This window comes from Pseudochaenichthys georgianus, chromosome 8, assembly GCF_902827115.2.
Source record: "Pseudochaenichthys georgianus chromosome 8, fPseGeo1.2, whole genome shotgun sequence".
NCBI classification, from domain to species: domain Eukaryota; kingdom Metazoa; phylum Chordata; class Actinopteri; order Perciformes; family Channichthyidae; genus Pseudochaenichthys; species Pseudochaenichthys georgianus.
In genome coordinates this window covers 30,346,891-30,357,556 of record NC_047510.2, presented here as the reverse complement: position 1 = coordinate 30,357,556, position 10,666 = coordinate 30,346,891, and positions in this window count along the sequence as shown.

Here is a 10,666-nt window from a genome sequence, read left to right as displayed (position 1 = left end):
CTGTCACAGAGAAAATGAAATATTTTTTGTTTGTAAAAAAAACCTGATTTATTCAGTTAAAAAACAGGACACGAGACGGGAAAACTGATTAAATTCAGAAGTAAAATAAATATGAATTTAAATCTCAGGAAGTCTTAATTTGTCCTGTATTTGTTAATTTGTTTTTGTTTTTTATGAAGTTTTTTATTTGAGGAGATATATTTCTTTTTTATTTTAGGAGATATATTTCTTCTTCTGTGGTGGCTGCTTCCTGTTGTAAATAGAGCCATGCAGACAGACGTGTGTTCAGAAGATGTTCTATAAAGAATGATTTATAGTGTTGTTGTTTTTTTAAGAGACTCCTGTTTGTACTGTATTATCAACTCGTGGTTTTCTATGTGCTGATTTGTTAAGCTGTAAATACACCGACACGAGGACAATGAGCAGCTCTCTGTTTCGAATAAAGTTTTTAAATACATCTCCACGAGTCTTTTAAAGAGTCCTCTCCTGCCGATGTGCAGGTGTATATCAGTATGTAGTGTCTCTTCTTTGAATAGTGGATAAGGGCCTTTTTAACAGACAGGACATTTAGAGTAAAGGTTGGAGCAGATATTTCCAATTATTTAGAAATAGCAAATGGTATTCCCCAAGGGAGTGCAGTCAGTCCAATATTATTTAACATCGTGATTAATGATATATTTACATGTTAAGGCACATGCATCCAATCGGCTCTATACACAGATGAGGGGAAGAAATACCCCATACGTAATGGATAATATAGCTAGAGCGATTACAAAAGTGGAGAGGTGGTCATATAACTGGGGATTCAAAATGTCAGAAAGCAAGTCATGCTACATGGTATTTACAAATAAACGCAAGATTGAAGGCCAACAGCTAACACTATGATCGTCCAATGACAAAGGTGAATGAGTTCAAATACCAAGGACTGGTTTGATAGCAAATATACATGGAAAATGCATATTAATCAAGTGGAAACAAAATGCTAAAAAGTATTAAATGTATTGTGAGCTGTAGCTGGATGCAACTGGGGCGCAGACAAACAAGCATTAATAGACATTTACAGATCAATTATGAGGTCCACAATAGACTATGGTAGTATAGTGCAGTGGTTCCCAAAGTGATGGGAGCAGAGGCATGACAGGGAGGGCGTGAGAGACCAGGAGGAAAAATGGTTATTAAAAAAATCATAATTTGAAAAATTATTTATTTGAAAATAATATGATACAGTACTATTACGTCTTGGTCTCTGTGTTTCATTAAAGCTCGGCTCTGTGTGTGTGTGCGTGCAAGAGAGAGTGCACCGGTATCGGAGATTGTTGTTGTTAGCTTCTGGTGCTAGCGAGCTACGCTAACGGACATAAGGAGTTTTTTCAACAACAAAGTGAAGGAGAGTCCTCTCCTGTCAGACTGAGAGACTCAGTGAGCTAAAAGAGTGTTATCTCAGTGGGTCTCAAACGTTTTGGTCACCATTAATGTAAACAATTATTTCCGAGGCATACGTTTATATGATCATTATAGTTATATAAAAATAAGAGAATAAATGAAAAACAGGTATGAAATACTATGACATTAAAAAAACAATAAAGTTTAAAAGGGTGATTTGTAAAATATCCATAAAGAAAAAGTAAATCTGTTTACAGTTCTGTTAAATATATTCTGTTTCAATTGCACCTCCTCCACTGCTCCTCTGTCCCAAGGCGTCCCCCAGGGTTTGGTGCTTGGCCCCCTCCTCTTCATCCTCTACATGCTCCCCCTTGGCAAAATAATTTGTCGCCAAAACCTTCAATTTCACTGCTACGCCGATGACATCCAACTTTATATCTCAACAAAAACCATCACCCCCACAACACACTCCACTCTCACCAACTGTCTCTCAGAAATAAAAGCATGGATGCAAACAAACTATCTCCAACTGAACAGTGCCAAATCAGACATCATCATCATCGGCCCCCCATCCCGTACCAAAGCCATCCAGAATGTCAACTTCACCATTGACAGCCACCAGTGGCGACTGGTCATTAGGGGCAGGTACAGCCTCACCTAGTGTCAGCAGAAAGTATTAAAAATAATGATTACAAAAAAATGCAAAAAATAAATTAAAAAATATATTAAATATATTTTAAGATCATGTTTAATCATCTGATTCGTCTGTACATTGCTGTTTTAGTCTGTGCTCTTCTAATTAGTGTCTACAGTGTGTGCCTATTGAGCTGTTTAGAGCCAAAACCCGATCCTGCCCCTCCCTCTCCCTGTTTAAGTCAATGGTGACTGTAAAAACTACACTGCGCATGCTCAGAGTATTGTCCTATTTACTATGACCATAGGGGCATAGTACTGCCATCCCCACCATACGTCATCTCACATCATTCAGAGCTGATTGGCTGTAAGTATGTGTGCCGCGAAAAGTGTGGTGTGTGAAGAGGAGACGAGAGAGCTGCAGTGACGCATCCTAAAACCCGGAAGTAAACTGCGCATGGCTTCCCTCAACAAAAAAGCAATGAGATTTCTCCATAGGATTTTAGAAAATAGCTCAAAATAAGATCTGTGGGAAACAAACCTGTTAGATAACTGCACGTTTTGTTCAGCCGGATAATATCCACATGTCTACCCTACTTTTATAATTTTCGAATCATAAATCTATTGATTAGATTAGATTTATGATAGACTTTTGAAGCTACAAGAAGATAAGGAGGACTTTTACAAAAAAGTAATAGAGATTTTTGTCCAGAAGGATAGGCAAATGGACTTCATCTTCAAGTCAAGGTAAGACTGCAATTTTATTGAAAATGGGATCTTACTAAGAGAGAACAATTCAATATTTAAATGATAAAATTACATTTTTTTGGGTATCCTTTTGTTGAACTGTCTGTTTAAAATTAATTGAAGCATCAGACAAAAAAAGCTTTTGAAAATAATATTATATTTTGATTTAGGTCAAAATATAATATTTGTAAACCTGAAGAGTCAGTGCCAGTGCCTCACCAGCCATGAACCTCACTGCAGAAGCTTATATATAGACATCTACGTTTTTTGTGCCCCACCACTTTTGTACATATAAAAACGCCACTGACAGCCACACTCTATCCCCCCCTCACATCCGCAACCTCAGTCATCTTCGACAGTCAGCTCAAATTCAACCACCACATCAATCACATCACCAGGACCGCCTTTTTCCACCTCAAAAACTGTGCCTGTCTCTGCCCATCACTCTCCTCCTCTGCTGCTGAAACCCTGATTCATGCATTCATCACATCACGACTCGACTACTGCAATAGCATCCTCTACACTACAGCATACCATCCAACCTCCTCAATAAACTCCAACATATCCAGAACTCTGCTGCCCGCCTCCTCACCCGCTCCCGAGACCACATCACTCCCGTCCTCCAGAACCTCCACTGGCTCCCCGTCCGTCAAAGAATAAACTTCAAAGTCCTCCTCATTACTCACAAAGCCCTCAACAATCAGGCCCCCCCCCTACCTCACAGACCTGCTGCACCACCACACCCCTTCCCCCTATCTCACAGACCTGCTGCACCACCACACCCCTTCCCCCTACCTCACAGACCTGCTGCACCACCACACCCCTTCCCGCTGCCTCCGCTCATCAGAAGCCAACCTCTTATCCATCCCCACCCACATCAATCACCGGACCTGGGGGGACAGAGCTTTCTCCCTCGCTGCCCCCTCCCTCTGGAACTCACTCCCACAACCCATCAGAGACTGCACTGACCTCACCACCTTCAAAACACTCACAAAAACTCACCTCTTCAATCTGGCTTTAATGTGTGATTGTTTTTGTATTATTTGACTTTAACTTTAACTATATATTTATTTGTTGTTCCTTTCTTTTCTTTTCACTATATCTGTAAAGCGTCTTTGAGCACCTGTAAAAGCGCCAACAAAATAAATGTATTATTATTATTATTATTATTAGATGGGTGTTGAGAGAGGTATCCATAGATCTATTCATTTTGCTCTCAAAGTGCACCAGATTGATGCATTTAACTTCAATATTTAAAAATAAATCTTCCCGGGGGAGCTTGCCCCCGGACCCCCCTATGTAAGGTCCACACACCACCTATAAAAATAGCACTTTACCCCTGCTTACACCTATATGCCGTGAGCTGATTATCGAGCCTTCATTGTAACAGTTGTGGGTATATGCGTGTGGGGAGTGTTGCAGTAGAAAATTCCACTGTAGCGACCGGTACATTAATGGGAAACCCTAAACGTTTGAGCACCCTCTATGAAACGTCAAGCTACCCCACAGCACCCCCAAAATAAATCTCTGGCACTGAGCCTGACTTGTGTTGGGGGGGCCCGACTTTTTTTTTTCTCCAAAGGGGGGGCCTGACAGAAAACGTTTGGGAACCACTGTTAGTGTATGGAGCAGAAGCAACTTGGAGAAGGAAAAGCAATCATTAAGAAAAAAGGGATGGATATCTGGCAGAAAAGGTGGGAGAAAGACCAGAAAGGCAAAGAGTATCATAAAGTTCAAAAGACAATCACAATTAATATTTATAAAGAAAGAAACGGAAGGGAGGAAATCATGATAGCTAGACTCAGACTGGATCACACAGCATTGAATGGTACGCTGTATGTTATGGGGAAAAGTGACAGTGACAAGTGTAGGAGCTGTGGAGTTAAAGAACATGTGGAACATATCTTGTTACATTGTGACATCTATAAAGCTGAAAGAGAAAAACTAAAGGGGGAAGTTTTAGAGGCGGAGAGGGAGAGGGGTTGGTATTCTGGGAACAGAAGGAGTAAGAGCTACCAGAAAGCCACTGTTTACCTTTCTGAGGAAAACTGGGGTAGGAAAAAGAATGTAACACTAGGTCAGAAAAGATCATAGATTTTTGTTTTATTTATTTTATGTTTTTTGTTGATTCATTTATTTTTTGTTTAGATCATAGATAGCTACGTCCATGAGTTAAGAGATGGAATGATATGATGCTACTGACACGATAGCAGTCATTTAGTGCGCATATGTGTAATTAAACCCATGATATCAAAATCTCACTCCAGCCAGGTACCCAAAGTTGGCAACCCTGCTTAATAAGGTAGCATATTGGAGCCGAATCAAAGTCATAGCAAGAAATCCATTAGGGGTATTTCTAAACCTTTAAAAATATGTCTACATAATTTTCCCAGGTGAAAAAAATTGTAGACTTCTATTTTATTGTTTTGCATAAAATTACAGGGGGTTCATTTTATCGTCTGTCCCTGAATACCACTACTATGTAATCTCCATGTCCCTATTTTGTCTGACTTAAAATAGATACATCCAATTCTCACTCAGCATTGTTTCTCCCAGTCTCCCCTGTCATCTTTCATTCTCACCCTCCTCCCCCATCATCTCACTCCCCCTCCTCTCAGTGGCATTTCTACTTAAGACACAGCATCCTCCTCCACTTCCTGTCAACTCTCATCTGCTGTTTCCCCTACAATCCTCATGTCTAATTTCCTAAGCTTTCTTCTTCTTCTTTCGTATAACGTTAGATGTCCAACTCGGTGTCGTGTAGCCATGCCCGCATCTCTGGTCCTAGGTCGAAGAGGCTGGCTTCCGAGGGTGGTCTATATAAGGGGCAGATGGTGATTATATGGACAGCGGTCTGCTCAGGGTCACCGCACTCGCATGCCGCACTGTCCGCCAAGCCCCACGTCTTCACCGAGGTTTTAAAGCGACCGACCCCAGTTCGTAGACGGTTCAGAGTGGTCCACTGCCGGCGCGGTAGGTCGTCTCCTCCAATGGTGCCATCTCCTGGGTCCCAGATGTAACGGTGGATTCGGGAGGGCCCGGCTGACTCCCACTCCTGCTTCCAAGCTGCTGCCAACCATGCATCTCTGGAGATGTCCTCAGAGGTGGAGTTGAACATCTCTTGAGCTGCTATGTTGTAGGGGTGGCGGGACTTGAGTCTGTTTGGAGGTGCTGGCGTTATTGTGGTGTTGTGCAGGATGTGCCAGTCATACTTTTGTGCCTTCCTGGCCAGGGCGAGGGTGGCAGCCTCCCGTCGGAGGCCGGCCGGTGCTATTCCCGCGAGGACTGGCAAGAGGGACACAGGGGTAGGCTTTAAGCATCCAGTTATTATTCTGAGGGAGGTATTGATAGCCACGTCGACCTTTCTCGCATGAGGGCTTCTGCTCCAGACTGGGGCGCAGTATTCCTAAGCTTTAACAAGTCCACTGACAAAAAAGAGACACAATAATATCCTTAATATCCCTGCTGTCACAAAGCTCATTGTTTCCGACATTTTGGGACATCGTTGTGGCGGGCAAGCATACGAGAGATTTGTGAAAGCAAATATATGAGTAGGATTTTAAAACCAATCCATTTGTCTTTGCTTCTCCACCTCAAGAGATAAGTCATCAAAAATCTTTATTTTTTCTTATCTCTTGGACCTATGTGGCAACACACATGATGAGGATTAAAGCCATAACATCTAAAGCCTAATATTTAAATGACAACTAGTTGTATTTTGTAAAGTTGCTGTAAATGTACTCAAATGTTTCCTAACATTTTTCGAACCTTTCATTTAGTGTTCAAGCTAATGGTGCGTTTCATTTGGTCGCCTGTAATGGCAACATATTCTTCATAAATGTACTTTGAGATGTAAACACACACCTTTTTCGATCTTGGTCGTGAAGAGAATCAAGGATTTAAGTAAGAGAAAAAAGCTGAGCAAATGTTGATGGCTGTGCAGCGTTGGAGAAACCCTTATTTTTAACATTTCCTTATTCAGTGTTTTTACCAGTTTGAATCACAGGTTTGTTTTTAAAAAGAAAAGTATTTTGTTATCAGAGAAACAAGCCATTAGCAAATGTTACAGATTAGCTCAAAGCTTCTTCTTGACCACCAACTTATATCATAAACTCTGATCCTACTCCACAACATGTTATCTTTTAGTATTGATTTGATTAAGAGACCCCTCGTGCACTAATCACTGACTGATTGTGAAATTGAAACAAACCACATCCCAGCAGGTGAACCAAGCAACAGATACTGTACAGCAATATCTGTAATGCCTAATTAGCCCGAGTGAATCTGTTCAACCATTCCAGTGGATAAGACACGCTATCCTCTCTTTTACTAATGGACTTACCACTTAAGACCCTCACAGATGCTGCTGCTCGTGCCAAAGAGTCACACTCAGCTGGCCGGTGTCACACAACTAAGATCTAAACCGAGCCAAAGTCCCGTTAACCTCGTTACTGTGTGAGGAACTTTCTGTGTGTGAGAGACTGCTGTGTGTGAGAGACTGCTGTGTGTGTGTGTGTGTGTGTGTGTGTGTGTGTGTGTGTGTGTGTGTGTGTGTGTGTGTGAGAGACTGCTGTGTGTGAGAGACTGCTGTGTGTGAGAGACTGCTGTGTGTGAGAGACTGCTGTGTGTGAGAGACTTACTGATGCAGAAGCTTAACCCCTTCGAAACCCGCCTCGGCCGCCACTGCGTCAGGCCGTTGTGTCCTTGGTCAAGACACCTAACCCGCATCTGCTCCTGTGGGTAATGTCCGCAGTATTGACATTTACATGTCTAATATGTGTAATATGTAATTGTAAAGCGCTTTGAGCACCTGTAAAAACGCTCTAATTAAAAAATGTAATCCATTATTATTATTATTATTATTAACACTGACGTTACACATCTTACTGTTGTTTAATTTATGGTGCAATCAAAAATAATTTGTAACCATCCCAAACTTTTTTTTCATCAATTGATATGCTATCAAACCTACATACATGTTGGTTAATAGATGATGGTGTGATGGATCTTTAAATATTGACGCTTAATGGGTTAGAACTTGCTGTTTCAATCCAAAAAGATTAAAGGGGGTCCCTTTGCAGATTATTTAGGTTCATATTTGTATTTAGTTTCTCTACTGAGACATGTCTCCATGCTTTAATGTCCAAAAGCTATTTATTGTTCTCAATCTGCCTGTGCTGCAGTACCTCTTTTCACCCTCTGTCTGAAACCAGAGCCCAGTCTGGTCTGATTGGTTAGCTGGCCGGCTCTGTTGTGATTGGTCAACCGCTTAGAGATGTCCCGCCCCTTAGTCTTTCACGTTCAATGTGTTTGAGCACCAGCCAATAGAAGGGTGAGTGTTACATTGTGATGTCACTATGTTACAGAAGTAAACAAAGGAGTCCTAAGAATGCGTTTCAGGCAGGTTATGTGAGGGAGAAACTCCCTTTGGAGGAAACAAAGGAATGTTAGCCTTTGAAGACCATTTACATGCACACAAACCTATATAACACACTACAGGAAAGGGAAAACCCCAAAAAGCATAACAGGGCCCCGTTAACGTATAATGGCTGTGAAGCATCTTGCAGTTCATTATACATATCTGAACAATATTATGCAATATGCAACAGGCTCAAAGCCTTCTTTCTGTCTATCACATTCGGAAGTGCAATAGCTTTAATTAAATTGCCTGTCAAAGCCAGATTGTAACTGCTGCTGGCGGCCTGTCGGATGTTAATTTCTTTCTCTGCACTCTCAACATTTCTTTGAGGCAGCAAACGGCTCAGAGACGTAGGAGGAGGAGACCCAAATTCAATGTGTGATTCTTGCAATCAAATCCCTTCGGTGTATTCATTTCCAGTTTGAGCAGCTCCGATAACGGCTGAAGTGTCTGTGTTTTTCTCACTGAATAGTAAAACACTGTGCAGGACACTAGCTGCAGCTGGGATTTAACCTTTGACCTTCTTGTAAAACCTCAAGGCCTAACATCTTGACCGCATATCATCCACAGCCAGACGATGGTACTCCCTTTTGGATTACCAATCCTTATCTAATCCATAAGGTTTCATCTAGGAACGGACAGATTGTAATCCCGTGTAATCCATGAAATGGAGAGTTGCTTCATAATGAATGAACTCTTAGGTCACCATGCAGTATAAACTACAGTGATTTACTCTAAAAGATAAAATAGTCCATTAGTCCAACATTTATCATGTCACTGCAGGAACTGTCCTACCTGTCTTTCACTGTTTACGTGGGTTCAGGCTTAAGTGGGCTCAGGCTTGTGAATTAGAGACCAAATATGGTTTCTGGATAATATGGAGGACCGTTTTTATGATTCAAAGCTCTAAATGAAACCCATTTGGTTTTAAGGGTTTGAGCAGATATGCAGCTCCATTACAAATCAATTAGTGTGTTGATCAGAAAAGGAAATGTGGCTCTGCTGGGATTTTACCGGCCTTGTAAATACGGATTGAGCCGTCCCATTGGAGATTAAACTACATGTGTCTCACAGTATTTTCAGTCTTCAAAGAAATGCTCTTCCTGTCGAGGTTGCAACTGCAAAACCATGTTATATGTACAGGATTTACTCTAAACTGCAAAGGGGTGAGTTACAGTTAAGTTTACAATGAAAATCAATTAATTCCCTGACATGTGTTCAGTATTCTTCGAGGCAATCAGGTAAATATTGCCTAGGAATGAAGAACTCTGCCGCTAAGATACAAAACTACTAAATAGAAAGTTAATCACAGAAGACTTTGAAGTCTATTTATACAACATAGGTTGATCATGTAGTATCACTCTGGTTTGATGTTATAAACATGTGAATGGTTGTACCTTTTAACATTTGACTTGTTGGATATCATATCGTCACCTTCTTAAACTAAGGGGCAACAAAACTGGAAAACCGAATATATGATATTTATTCATCTTTTCGCAAAAAAAGGTTAAGATAATATTTGACTATAGACATACAAAGAACTGTCTGTCAATTATGTAACATAAGAGGATTACATTACTTTACATTAGGGCCAATTTACAAACATGCCGTTGTGATTTAGGCCATTTTAAACCTGATTTAGGCCTAAGTACTTCTGGAGTTAGTGACTTAGGCAAAACATTGCACTTCTTTTATTCCCACTACTGTAACAGATCATGGGGAAGGGTCAGCCACAAAAAATGTAAAATGCTAGCTGAGCACACAGACATTTAGGAGACAGAGGGCAGTTTAGCAGCAGATGGCACTTTATTTCAATAAAGCAAACCCAAAAGTACAAAAGAACAGAAGCATTTTGACATGGTGTGGTCATCCTGACAACCGGTTCCTATCAAAATCCTTAAATCCACCCACTCATTACTTTCCCTTTTGAACCAGTGTGGGCTATCCACCTACTCAGCCTCCACATGGCCGTGTACCAGAATCAGTACTCCACACACACACACACACACACACACACACACACACACACACACACACACACACACACACACACACACACACACACACACACACACACACACACACACACACACACACACACTCCAACATCCCCACAGAGGCTCCATCTGGACCGGAACACGCTTTGCTCTTCCTCCTTCTTTGTCGCCCACTTAGCATTTGATATTCCTCCGCCCCCGTCCTCCCTAGTTTTATGCAATCATTTTTTAAACCCATGTAGGCGATGATAGGAGATTTTTATATATTTCACTGATATTATGCCGTGCATTCCTGCCTTCCTGTTTCATAGTTAAGTCATGTAATAATAAAAATCCTGTCTCTGGGTGTTGTGAGCGTCTTAGTGGGAAACACCTCGAGTCCCGCTGACTTCCTCTCTTGATCCTTTGATTATGATGGTAGCTGAAGGAAAGACTGAAATGTCAAATGTGTCATACCGGCATCTCCGAGACTCATATTCACTTCTTG